The sequence below is a fragment of the Nerophis lumbriciformis genome, linkage group LG10 (assembly GCF_033978685.3).
Source record: "Nerophis lumbriciformis linkage group LG10, RoL_Nlum_v2.1, whole genome shotgun sequence".
NCBI classification, from domain to species: Eukaryota; Metazoa; Chordata; class Actinopteri; order Syngnathiformes; family Syngnathidae; genus Nerophis; species Nerophis lumbriciformis.
The window spans coordinates 36,250,769-36,264,417 of record NC_084557.2 but is presented as its reverse complement, the minus strand read 5'-3'; the positions used below and the strand labels follow the sequence as shown (position 1 = coordinate 36,264,417).

Genomic DNA, 13,649 nt, shown 5'->3' with positions numbered 1-13,649 from the left:
TAGACCCGCTCATCAGGAGTGCGCCTTATAATCCGGTGTGCCCTATGGTTTGGAAAATACGGTACTCAGCTGTTGGTATTACTCATGCGTGTTACACTTAGGCCCTGAACTACAAAGGCTGATTCCAATTAGAGCCAAATAGTGTACGCAAACTATAAGATTGTGTGTGTGTGTGATTGTGTTGCGGATGATCTACTAAGTCTGTGTGCACAATTGATAAAACTGGTGCAAAGCACCCTATTTAGATGAGGTCTTTGCATATACCACCAGCTGTCACCATTTCCCTTCACATTCATGTTGTCATGCTCCAAACTGTTACGCTCGTAAGACAAAATTATAAATATTATCATAAAGTCCTCTAATTATCTCCCGAAACTTAATACCAAATCCAGTGTGTTCCAGCGCTAAAAAAGGAAGTCATGTTCCAGTTGTCACAATCCGATTAGATGTGGAACAGAGGAACCCAAGGATGCAGATGGATTTGTGAGTAAATAGTTCTTTACTTAACAAAAGGAGCGATCATAACAATGATCCAAAAATAGAATATAACAAAAAGCGACGGTGCGAAAAAAGAGAACACAAAAAGAGCACCGTGACAAAAAGAACAAAAGCTAATATACAAACTAACTAAACTTTGGGTCGAAGTTGCAAGACGTGCAAACTATCAACGTACATACCAAGCTGGATGGCACTGGAAATAGCCAAGATGGAACGTAGCAAAAATACAAGGAGCATAGGAGTCTTCATACGATCAGAGTCAAGAAGTGGAATAGCCGAGTACCATCCAGCTGGCCAGGTGCTGCTTAAGTAGTGCTGGTGAGATTAAACACAGCTGTGCACGTCTTGCAGCTCCGCCCAGAGGAAGACACAGGAACTCTGAGGAAGACAAAAAGTAAGAGCCAGGTCTGCTGCACCAAGGGAAAACTGAGCATACAAACCACAAGGTGACAGCAGGCGGTGACAGTATCCCCCCCCTAATCAACGGACGCCACCTGGCGGACCTCCTGGTTTACCGGGAAATCTATGATAAAAATCAGAAATTAGGGATTTATCAATTATAAGGGAACGTGAAATCCAGGAACGATCCTCTGGGGGGTAACCCTCCCAGTCGATCAGAAACTGCACACCCCTGCCTCGTCTCCTAGCGTCCAGAATGGTGTTGACAGTGAAGGCTGGATGACCCTCCACCTGCTGAGGAGCAGGGGGAGACACGGATGGAGGACAAAGGTCGCTCGACTCGACGGGCTTTAGGCGGGAAACATGGTAAACAGGATATGATTTGAAGGACTTGGGTACCTTGAGTCGAGCTGTGACGGGAGTTATCATCCGCTCCACCTCATATGGTCCGATGAATTTAGGTGCCAGTTTCTTCGACTCTCCTGGTAATGTAATGTCTTTTGATGATAGCCAAACCCTGTGGCCAGGTTTGTAGTCGGGAGATGGTCTGCGATGGCGATTAGCCATGGTCTGGTTCCGTTTGGCTGTCCGCGACAAGGCAGCGCGTGTATCACGCCACACATGGTGCACACGGCGCAGGAAGGCAGTCACGGAGGGAACAGTGGACTCGATCTCTTGAGAGGAGAAGATAGGAGGTTGGAAGCCATGCACCACATGGAAAGGGGACAAGCCGGTAGATGAACAGATTAGGGTGTTACGGGCATACTCCACCCATGGGAGATAGGTAGACCACAATGATGGATGCTGGTGACACACGCATCTCAGGGCCGCCCCTAGGTCCTGATTGGCTCTTTCCGATTGTCCATTCGATTGTGGGTGGTACCCTGATGACAAACTGACAGTGGCTCCTAACAAGTTGCAGAAAGCTTTCCATGTAGCGGATGAAAATTGAGGACCTCTGTCCGACACCACATCGATGGGGATCCCATGAAGTCGAACCACATGGTTTACTAGAAGCTTGGCGGTCTCCAGGGAGGAGGGAAGTCTACGGAGAGGGATAAAATGTGTGAATTTAGAAAATCTGTCAACTATGGTGAGGATGACAGAAAACCCCCTGGAAATGGGTAGACCTGTGACAAAGTCCAGAGCAATGTGCGACCATGGGCGAGAGGGGATGGGAAGGGGCTGCAGCAACCCCGCGGGAGCTTGATGGGAAGCTTTGCTTCTGGCGCAGACGGGGCATGCAGCCACAAACTTCTTAGTATCAGTGTGAACGGTAGGCCACCAGAACCGCTGAGTAAGCAGGAACTCAGTGCGTCTGGCACCTGGGTGGCAAGCAATCTTGGAAGTGTGAGCCCACGACAAGACCTCTGGACGGAGGGTTCTCGGTACAAAAAGGCGACCAGGAGGACATCCAGCAGGGGATGGGGAGTCCTTGATAGCCTCCGACACCCGTCTCTCCACCTCCCACTGTACTGCGCCCAGAATCCGGGACTGAGGAAGGATAGTCTCTGGGGGAGTGTCTTCTGTAGGAGGAGAGAACATTCTCGACAAGGCATCAGGTTTACCATTGAGTGAGCCCGGGCGAAAAGTCATACAAAAGTCAAACCTTGTAAGGAACAGGGACCACCGAGCCTGGCGGGGATTGAGGCGTTGGGCAGAGCGGAGGTAGGCTAGGTTACGATGATCGGTATAAATGATAAAGGGGTGTTTGGCACCCTCAAGCCAGTGCCTCCATTCTTGAAGGGCGAGGACCACTGCAAGAAGCTCTCGGTTCCCGATGTCATAGTTCCTCTCTGCAGGCGAAAGGCGTTTGGAGAAGAAGGCGCAGGGGTGCAGCTTCTGATCAAAACTGGAGTGCTGGGACAAAACAGCCCCTACCCCAGTGTCAGATGCGTCCACCTCAACAAAAAATGGGAGATCAGGATTAGCGTGAACTAACACAGGAGCTGAGGTAAAGAGGCATTTAAGGCGTCGAAAAGCCTGGTCAGCCTCCGAAGACCACACGAAAAGAACCTTGGAGGACGTTAATTTATTTAAAGGTTGGGCTACTTTGCTGAAATCTCTAATAAAACGTCGGTAAAAATTAGCAAACCCCAGAAACCTTTGCAGCAGCTTCCTGGAGGACGGCGTAGGCCAGTCTACAACCGCTTGGATCTTAGCTGGGTCTGGCTTAACCTGCCCCCTCTCCACAATCAACCCCAAAAACGACACTGTGGGAGAATGAAAGGTGCACTTTTGGGATTTGACAAATAATCGGTTCTCCAAAAGTCTCTGCAAAACCAAACGGACATGCTGATGATGTAAATCAATGGAGCGTGAAAAAATAAGTATATCATCCAAGTAGACTACCACGAAACGGCCTATTATATCACGGAGCACATCATTGATTAAACACTGGAACACCCCGGGAGCATTAGTGAGGCCGAACGGCATGACGCAATACTCAAAGTGGCCAAGAGGGGTGTTAAAAGCAGTCTTCCATTCATCACCTTCACGAATTCGCACGAGGTGATACGCATTGCGTAGATCCAATTTAGTAAATACTACTGCCCCATGCAAAGGAGCAAACGAAGAATCCAGTAGTGGAAGAGGGTATTTATTTTTAATTGTAATTTTGTTCAGAGCTCGGTAGTCAATACAGGGTCGTAACCCACCATCCTTCTTTTTGACAAAGAAAAACCCCGCCGCCACAGGAGCGGAAGAGGGACGAATGTGTCCGGCGGTGAGAGAAGAGGAAATGTATTCCTCCATAGCCTGCTGTTCGGGACGCGAAATATTATACAGCCGCGAAGAAGGTAGTGGCGACCCTGGAAGAAGGTCAATGGCACAGTCATACGGGCGGTGGGGGGGTAGCGTCGTAGCCCGATCTTTACAAAAAACCTCACTAAAGGAATGATATTCCTCAGGAATCAGCGCGAGATCAGGGGGCTGAAGAGTAGGAAGAGTGACAAGGTTAGCCGGAGACGAAGCGGAGCGCAAACAGTGGCTATGACAAAAAATACTCCAATTGGTAATTTTACAAGTGGTCCAATCAATGCTTGGACTGTGACGTCGCAACCATGGAAGTCCAAGAACTAAGGGCGCCGAACGAGAAGGCATTATAAACAATTTAACCTACTCACGGTGATTACCAGAAATAAGGAGGGATGTGGCATGTGTCTGATGAGTAATATTAGCCAGGTGACGCCCGTCAAGTGAGCTAACATTCTTAATACGATCAATCCCCACAGTAGGAATCCTTAGAGATTCCACAAGACCACTGTCAATAATGTTTTCATCAGCCCCTGAGTCAATAAGTGCCTTAATAGGACAAGAACCCCCCACCCATGACAGAGTACCTTCGACTTGAAGTCTTCCCACGAGTGAGGAAGCAGACGTCACCACAGGAGCAGGCAGCGAAGTTGGTAATCTTCCCTGCGGAAGGTCTCGGGTGGACGCGGAACGGCCCCTAGTAGGCCGCGCAGGACAGCGAACAACGACATGGTCCGCAGCTCCGCAGTACAGGCACAGCCGCAATCTCAGCCGACGACTCCTCTCTGCAGACGACAGGCGACTGCCACCCAGCTGCATAGGTATGGCCCCCTCTAGCCCCTCCTCCGGAGCACTGCAGTCAGAAGGCGGAAGTGACGAAACCTGAGGCTTGGATGTTGATCGTGTAGACCAGGTAGATGACTGCCATCTGGTGGACGGAGGATCCACACCCTTCTGGGCGTGTCGCTCTCGTAGGCGGTTGTCCAATCGGATGGCGAGTGAGATGAGCTCCTCCAGGGTCTGGGTCTCGTCGCGGGCAGCCAGCTCGTCTTGGATCTGGGAGCTAAGGCTAGCCAGGAATATTCCCCGCAAAGCTCTCTCCCCCCAGCCACTCTCCGCCCCCAGGATTCGGAAGGAGATTGAGTGGTCCGCGACAGAGGAGGACCCCTGGCGTGTAGCGAGGAGGCGGCTGCCTGCCTCCCGTTCCCTCACGGGGTGATCAAAGACGCTGCGCAATTCAGCGGAAAATAGGGGTAAGCTGGAACGAAGTCCGGGTTTACTCTCACACACCTCCATAGCCCAGCTAGCTGCTCTTCCAGCCAGTAAACTTAGTACATATGCCACACGGGCGGAGTTTGTTGTGTATGTGTGAGGCTGCTGTGCAAAAACTAAAGAGCATTGATATAAAAAAAATCTGCATTGTCCAAAGTCCCCCTCATACCTGGGCGGATGTGGTATGCTGGGCTCCCGGATAGGAAAACCCGATGTTGAGGGCATGGGGTAAGAAGAAGCTGCAGGTTGAGCAGCCTCAGAGTCTGGGAGCGGGTGAGGGACAAACAGGCGTGTATGCATCTCCTGCACAAGTGTGGTCAGGTTTAACAAAGCTTGTTCGTGATCACTTATTCGCTGGCCATGAGCCCTGAGGGCCAGCTGAATCTGATTCTCATCTGCGGGTTCCATAATAGACTCGGCTATTCTGTCACAATCCGATTAGATGTGGAACAGAGGAACCCAAGGATGCAGATGGATTTGTGAGTAAATAGTTCTTTACTTAACAAAAGGAGCGATCATAACAATGATCCAAAAATAGAATACAACAAAAAGCGACGGTGCGAAAAAAGAGAACACAAAAAGAGCACCATGACAAAAAGAACAAAAGCTAATATACAAACTAACTAAACTTTGGGTCGAAGTTGCAAGACGTGCAAACTATCAACGTACATACCAAGCTGGATGGCACTGGAAATAGCCAAGATGGAACGTAGCAAAAATACAAGGAGCATAGGAGTCTTCATACGATCAGAGTCAAGAAGTGGAATAGCCGAGTACCATCAAGCTGGCCAGGTGCTGCTTAAGTAGTGCTGGTGAGATTAGACACAGCTGTGCACGTCTTGCAGCTCCGCCCACAGGAAGACACAGGAACTCTGAGGAAGACAAAAAGTAAGAGCCAGGTCTGCTGCACCAAGGGAAAACTGAGCATACAAACCACAAGGTGGCAGCAGGCGGTGACACCAGTGAGTCAAGCGATTTATAAAAGTCCAAGAAGAGCAGAAGACCATCCTATGTGATTAAATCCCTATATTCAATTATGTCCATGACAGTCTTATGTTGTTATGAATGGAGCGTCCTTGTAGGAATCCTGATTATGTTTGAAAAGCTGAGATAATTACTACAGTACCGTGTGCCTGTTACGCTGGCTAACGTGCAAAGAAAATACTTTAGCCAAGTTCCAAGACTTCTGCAGAAATAAATACACACATATCAACAGAAACTGAAACTGAAAAGCAGACCAAAATTGATGTGCTTTCATATTCTAACACCAGAGCTGGAAGTGGTGATTTTAGAGACAGGACAGCAAGTAAGAAAATCTGTGCTATGATGCACGATCGAATCCCTTTTTGCCTCCACCTTCGTGATATATGTGCATGTAGATGTCTGTATATGCAGACGTCAGACCTCGTTGTGCCATGTCTAAAATATGTTCTGTGTAGGGCTCCAAAGACATTTAGCCAGACACACAGGTACCGTGGTATCCCCGCTTTTACTTTGAAAATAAAACTTCCGTTGTCAGACTACAAAAAAAACATCCGTTTTGGTCCGTGTACCGTGTACCGTGTATTTGTTAAACGCAAATCAAAAAACAAAGTTAGGGCCGTTTTTTGATTATTTTTTTTTATATATGACAGATTTTTAAACAAACAAAAAAAGGGTTGATTTTCATTCAAATATTGCCATAAAATTTGATTTTGTGCTGTTTTCCTTTTATGGATTTTTATTTTTCCAGATAAACACAAAAATCAAATATATGTTCATCCAAAATGCAAAAATGCGTGGTAATCTGTGTGATGACAAATTGAACCGGAAGCAGTATTTTACCTTTTCCTGTGCGTTCAGCATGTTTTTAGCATTACGGTAAAATCTTTGTTCAGCAGGAGTCCTATTGTCGTTTTAAAAAAGTGTCATTAAAATAATTGTCCACTTTTGTTTCAGAAATGAAATTAGAAAAAATGGCCCGGAATGAACGGAAGGTACACGGGTCTGTGTACTTTCCATTCATTCTATTTCCAATTCATAAATGCAAATCAAAAAACAAAATTTTGTGCCATTTTTTCTATTTTCATTTCTGAAAACAAAGTTGGACAACTATTTAATGACACTTTTTTAAAACGACAATAGGACTCCTGCTGAACAAAGATGTTACCGTTATGCTAAAAACATGCTAAAAACAAAGAAAAAGCATTTTTCCGGGTCAATTTGTCATCACACAGATAACCGCGCAGTTTTGCATTTTGGATGAACATGTATTGAATTTTTGTGTTTATCTGGAAAAATTATGTTTCCGGTCCGGTCATTCTATTTGAAATGCAAATCAAAAAACACATTTCGGACCATTTTTTCTATTTTCATTTCTGAAACAAAAGTTGGACAACTATTTTATGACTTTTTTTTTTTTAATGACAATAGGACTCCTGCTGAACAAAGATGTTACCGTTATGCTAAAAACATGCTAAAAGCAATGGAAAACTAAAATACTGCTTCCGGTTCAATTTGTCATCACACAGATAACCATGCATTTTTGCATTTTTGGATGAACTTTTTTTTTAGATTTATGTGTTTAAATTAAAATCCCTAAAAGGACAACCGCACAAAATCCAATTTTATGGCAACATTTTAATGAAAATCAACCCCTTTTTGTTTGTTTTAAATTCTGCCATATCCAATAAAAATCGAAAAACCGCCTTAATTTTATTTTTTGATTTGTGTTTCAGAATTTCGAGATAGAATGAACGGAAGGTACACGGACCTGACCAGCGTCCTAGTTTCTTTTGTGGTTCACTTTCTATTTTCCATGTTGCTCTAGTTTTAGCCAAAATCGCCTTTTGTTATCAACCTTATTGTGTTCCCTCGCAATAAAGAGGAAGATCAATTGCTTTCTGGTTTTCGCCTCTGCGTTTTTGGGATCCACACCACACAGCCCTAACAGGTAGATCAAGTTTACACGTGTTTTAATGCAAATCTTTAGTAGATCAGGCCCTTACTGCATGCTTGCCAACCTTGAGACCTCCGAATTCGGGAGATGGGGGTGGGGGGTGGGGTTGAGGTGGGCGGGGTTGGGGGGGCGAGTTTTGGTGGTAGCGGGGGTGTATATTGTAGCGTCCCGGAAGAGTTAGTGCTGCAAGGGGTTCTGGGTATTTGTTCTCAGTGTGACCTGTATGGCTGTTGATCAAGTATGCCTTGCATTCACTTGTGTGTGTGTGTTGAAGCCGCATATATTATGTGACTGAGCCGTTTGTATGGAGGGAAAGCGGACGTGACGACAGGTTGTAGAGCACGCTAAAGTCAGTGCCTTTAAGGCATGCCCCCAATATTGTTGTCCGGGTGGAAATTGGGAGAAATTCGGGAGGGGCACTGAAATTTGGGAGTCTCCCGGGAAAATCGGGAATGTTGGCAAGTATGCCTTACTGTGCTGTTGTTTACAATGACTTCACTGACACTGCTTAGCACAGCTACAGCCATTGGCTCTGCTGTGTTGTATAATGTACTTGATCATTGATAATACCCATGTGGTCAAAGAAATACGTATTTTTTAATTTGTAGTTTCTCATGTATTCCAAATCATCAAGGTAAATTATGGGTTTTCAAATTACAAAAATAACTTCCAATTAATGCCTTATCCTCTATTGTTCAGCTAAATAGATGTCATGATCTCACATGGCGGTTATGATTAGTTTTTTTTTTTTGTATTTTGTATATATTCACTTCGTTTTACTTTTGTACCTCTAGTCTGAGCGCTGGCTGTCTTACCTGTCCCTGGTTGCCAATCAGGATGCTTCTTATCATTTTTGCTTTCACCCGCAACGTGTTGCTTTGTGTTTTGCGCTTCCTACGCCTGTTTGAGCTTTGTGCACTTCCCTGTTACGTGTCTTTGTTTTTGTCATGAAATACATTTTTTACCTGCACTTCACCTGCCGTCTCTGCGTCCTGGCACATCAGATTGTTACAATAAATATTGAATATAAAGCTATCTATTCAGCTATCCAAAAGTGGGAAAGGAACAAACTGTATATATTAGACTTAGACTTAGATTTAGACTTCCTTTTTATTGTCATTCAAATTTGAACTTTACAGTACAGATAAGATCAAAATTTCATTTCATTAGCTCATGGTAGTGCAGGGTAAAAAAGCAATAAGGTGCATATATAAATAAATAAATAGGTTACTGTACAGATAAATATATTGCACTTTTTCACATGCGTCCACGTTTATGGATGTATGTTATATTGTCTTTTTTATTCCAGTGAGTTAATCCATTTTGGGGGGAGTTGAGGGGATTTTTATGATGCGCATATGCACATAATAAAATGTTTTAAAGTGTAGTCAGTCAACATTTCTCACAGTTCATGTTGTTTCTTAACTATATTTCAAACTAAGACAAGAAATGTTCCTTTCTGCTCTACTAAACTTCGCTCTTTAAAGCTTATTTTTTCTGAATTTCAGCCCACAACTTTGCTGTTTTTGATGCTGTCTTTGGCATCCTCACTAGCAGTCAGCAGTGGATGTTTCCAGGCCCAAAAAAACAAAGTCAAGCAGTGAAAAAAAACAGCTAGCAGTTGATTGTTTTGCATCTTCAGATTTTACAACCGGTTTCTTCTCACATTTGTAACTTGAAAAGGGAACAAAACAAAAAAAACACATGGCTGACCTCCATGATGTAATTGAACACACGTGTCTCAGTGAGTCGGCCTACTGACATGCTGACATGAAACACTCTCACTTGAGTTTCCTGCTCTGACAAGTTCAAACGCTGTGCAAAGTATCTACAAGATCATCAGCTCTACTCTGTCAAATATTTGTCTGTTTAGCCCTTGTTTCCTGTCCAACTCGGACTTTTCATCCATTTCCTGATGGACTCTTTCAACCCTGCTATTTTCCAGAGAAAAGCTTCCCTGCTCCAAATTTTACTTATTTATTTGTCAGCGTTCTCAGGCTTCTTGGTTATGGGAAAAAAGGCAATGTTGAAAGAAGTGAAATAAATATTTGATGTTGTGGAAATGAGAGAAATAAAAGCATTCCGATATTTGGCATTTCTCAGGAGGTGAATTAAAAAAGTAGAAAAGTACTGTAGGGGAAGTCTACTACAAAACCGAAAACCAGTGAAGTTGCACATTGTGTAAATCGTAAATAAAAACAGAATACAATGATTTGCAAATCCTTTTCAATTTATATTCAATTGAATAGACTGCACAGACAAGATATTTAACGTTCGAACTGGAAAACCGTTATTTTTTGCAAATATTAGCTCAGTTGGAATTTGATGCCTGCAATATGTTTCAAAAAAGCTGGCATAAGCGGCAAAAAAGACTGAGAAAGTTGAGGAATGCTCATCAAACACTTATTTGGAACATCCCACAGGTGAACAGGCTAATTGGGGACAGGTGGGTGCCATGATTGGGTATAAAAGCAGCTTTCATGAAATGCTCAGTCATTCACAAACAAGGATGGGGCGAGGATATCACCACATGGAACACTTCAGAAACCCACTGTCAGTAACTACAGTTCGTCGCTACATCAGTAAGTGCAAGTTAAAATGTACTATACAAAGCAAAAGCCATTTATCAACAACACCCAGAAACGCCGCCGGCTTTGCTGGGCCCGAGCTCATCTTAAATGGACTGATGCAAAGTGGAAAAGTGTTCTGTGGTCTGACGAGTCCACATTTCAAATTGTTTTTTGGAACTGCGGACGTCGTGTCCTCCAGAACAAAGAGGAAAAGAACCATCCGGATTGTTATAGGCGCAAAGTTCAAAAGCCAGCATCTGTGATGGTATGGGGGTGAATTAGTGCCCAAGACATGGGTAACTTACACATCTGTGAAGGCACCATTAATGCTGAAAGGTACATACAGGTTTTGGAGCAACATATGTTGCCGTCCAAGCAACGGTATCATGGACGCCCCTGCTTATTTCAGCAAGACAATGCCAAGTCACGTGTTACAATAGCGTGGCTTCATAGTAAAAGAGTGCGGGTACTAGACTGGCCTGCCTGTAGTCCAGACCTGTCTCCCATTGAAAATGTGTGGCGCAATATGAAGTTTAAAATACCACAACGGAGACCCCGGAATGTTGAACAACTTAAGCTGTTCACCATGCATGAATGGGAAAGAATTTCACCTGAAAAGCTTCAAAAATTGGTCTTCTCAGTTCCCAAACAATTAATGAGTGTTGTTAAAAGGAAAGGCCATGTAACACGGTGGTAAAAATGCCCCTGTAGCTACTTGTTTGCAATGTGTTGCTGCCATTAAATTCTAAGTTAATGATTATTTGCAAAAAAAATTACGTTTCTCAGTTCCAACATTAAATATCTTGTCTTTGCAGTCTATTCAATTGAATATAAGTTGAAAAGTATTTGCAAATCATTGTATTCTGTTTTTATTTACAAATTACACAACGTGCCAACTTCACTGGTTTTGGGTTTTGTATGTTCTTCACCTGTGGGTGGTCCGTTTTGGATTTTGCGTTCATGCTGCCTGCCTTTTTCTGCTTTCATGCTCCTGTCAGATGAGTTTGCACGATACTCTCAGCCCGGACTCGTCTGAGGAAATGAAATGTCAACACTCACCCTTTACACAGACCAGAAAGTCAACTTTGTTTCCTTAAGTCAAAGGCCTTAAAGTTGTATAAGTTGTTTATATGTAAGGTTTGGAATTTGGGGGGGGGAAATACTCTAAAGTTCCCCCTTAAGTTGCACAAAACTTAATGCTAGACTGTTGTTAAGTGTGCGTCAAAAGTCCATCGGTCTCTTTATCGAGCAAAACTGTTTATTGTCGGCTGTATTCACACCAAAAACATTGGCTAAACACTATTATCCAGCAAAACTGGTCATTTTCTGTCGTACGAACCGTGACAAAATCAACAGCTCTCTCTCTCACTTGCGCCAACAGATGCACTCATTAGACCAGGGGTGTCAAACTCATTATAGGAGAAAAATCTCCTCCCAAGTGGGCCGGACTGGTAAAATCACGGCACGATAACTTAAAAATAAAGACAACTTCAGATTGTTTTCTTTGCTTAAAAATAGAACAAGCACATTCTGAAAATGTCATAATGTTGTTGTTTTTTTTACACTTATTTGTTGCAGTTAATCGTATTCCATTTTTATTTGTCGTGATTTATATTTTCTGAATAAATTATGTGATAATGTTCATCAGTCAACTCATTGGTGTTCATTTTCAATCAAGATAAAAAAAAGTATATCAAAATCAAATTACAGTGTGTTTTTATGTAGTTTGATAATTTTCCTCGACTGATGTACTAATCATCATGTGGTTTATTTTGTACATATGTAGCATCATCTACAAAGATACAAAGAATTGCTATTGTGACATCCAGTGGACACATTTAGAACAGCTGTTTCTTTCATTAAAAAATTTCAGATAAATTTTTATACATAGCAAACTCTTCCTGCGGGCCGTATAAAACCTGTTTGCAGGCCTGATCCGGCCCTCAAGCCGTACGTTTGACACCCCTGCATTAGACTCAGCCCCTGATGTGTTTACGGCCACACAAAAAGTTGTACAACTCCAACACCACACATAAACTGTAAACTGTAACTGCCAGGTCTGTCATGGTCCGTTGTCCGGATCATGTTTTGTTTAGTTAGAGACTACCTTAGTTCTGTTTCTGCACCCCTGGGTTTGTTTGTGTTTTGGTTTCCATGGGTGCTGATGAGTTTCACCTGCCTCTGATTAGTGTCCGGGAGGCTCACCTGCTTCCGGGCACTAATCAGAAAGCTACTTATTCCTGTTTTTTGCCACAATCAGTCTGGCTGTCTTCGTCCAAATTCTCCATGACTGTATGCTGCTGGCTGTCTTCTGTTACGTCGGGGTCGCATTTTACTGCACGGGTCGTTCTCCCAAGATGCAGACAGAAACTCTGGAGGCAAGGTGCAGGTAAGGAGATGATTTATTTTCATAAATCAGGCAGGAATACTAAAATATAGAAAAGCATTCCGATAGCATGAGAGCTATGGCCCAGCTTAGCACATGAACTAGAATCAAGAATCATAGAAATACTCAATGTAACATGTTGCAGGAGCAAACAAAGACAGCCAGACTGATGGTGGCAAAAAACAGGAATGATTAGCTCTCTGATTAGTGCCCGGAAGCAGGTGAGCGTCCCGAACACTAATCAGAGGCAGGTGAAACTCATCAGCACCCATGGTAACCAAAACACAAACAAACCCAGGGGTGCTGAAACAGAACTAAACAAAACATGAACCGGGCAACGGACCATGACAAGGTCGTTACACTATGATGCAACTCACACACAGCCAATCAATGTCATTAACAGTGTGTTATGTGTGTGTGTCGCTGTTTTGCGACACACACAATATGGGTCATATTATCGGGGGGTTCTACATTCAAACACTTCCTTGGGGTCTACATAACTAGGTGGTTCTTTTGGTCAAAATTTTGCATAGATTATGTTTCACTGATTGTTTTCTAGCCGCTTTTTGACCGTCTTTTCAGGATGCCCCGTTTTGTGGGCGGGGGTCCTCACATCAGCGGTCCCTTTTTTCTTGCCCTTTATCAGGGATCTGAGCCAAGGATGTCGTTGTGGCTTGTGCAGCCCTTTGAGACATTTGTGATTAAGGACTATATAAGTAAACTTTGATTGATTGATTGAACTCTTATTATCGTGAAATAAATAGTACCAGAAACCCAATACCCTGGTAGAAGTGTGGAGTTTTGTGCACATACACTGCCTGCCTAATATTGT

General features: G+C 43.6%; 1 protein-coding gene across 7 annotated transcripts in view; it reads left to right on the top strand.

Annotated features, from left to right (window-relative positions):
• Window positions 1–13,649, top strand: part of fibina (fin bud initiation factor a) — a 100,297-nt gene that overhangs the window by 37,741 nt on the left and 48,907 nt on the right. For 3 of the 7 annotated variants that reach the window (XR_012050643.1, XM_061969707.2, XM_061969700.2), the window contains exon 1: window positions 12,701–12,820. The exons of 3 other annotated variants lie outside the window; for them this stretch is intronic. The gene's annotated coding sequence lies outside the window, so the exon portion shown is untranslated. Of the gene's footprint in view, window positions 1–10,396; window positions 10,444–12,700; window positions 12,821–13,649 lie in introns of those variants that run through there. One more of the 7 variants, XM_061969705.2, reaches the window with a different exon arrangement.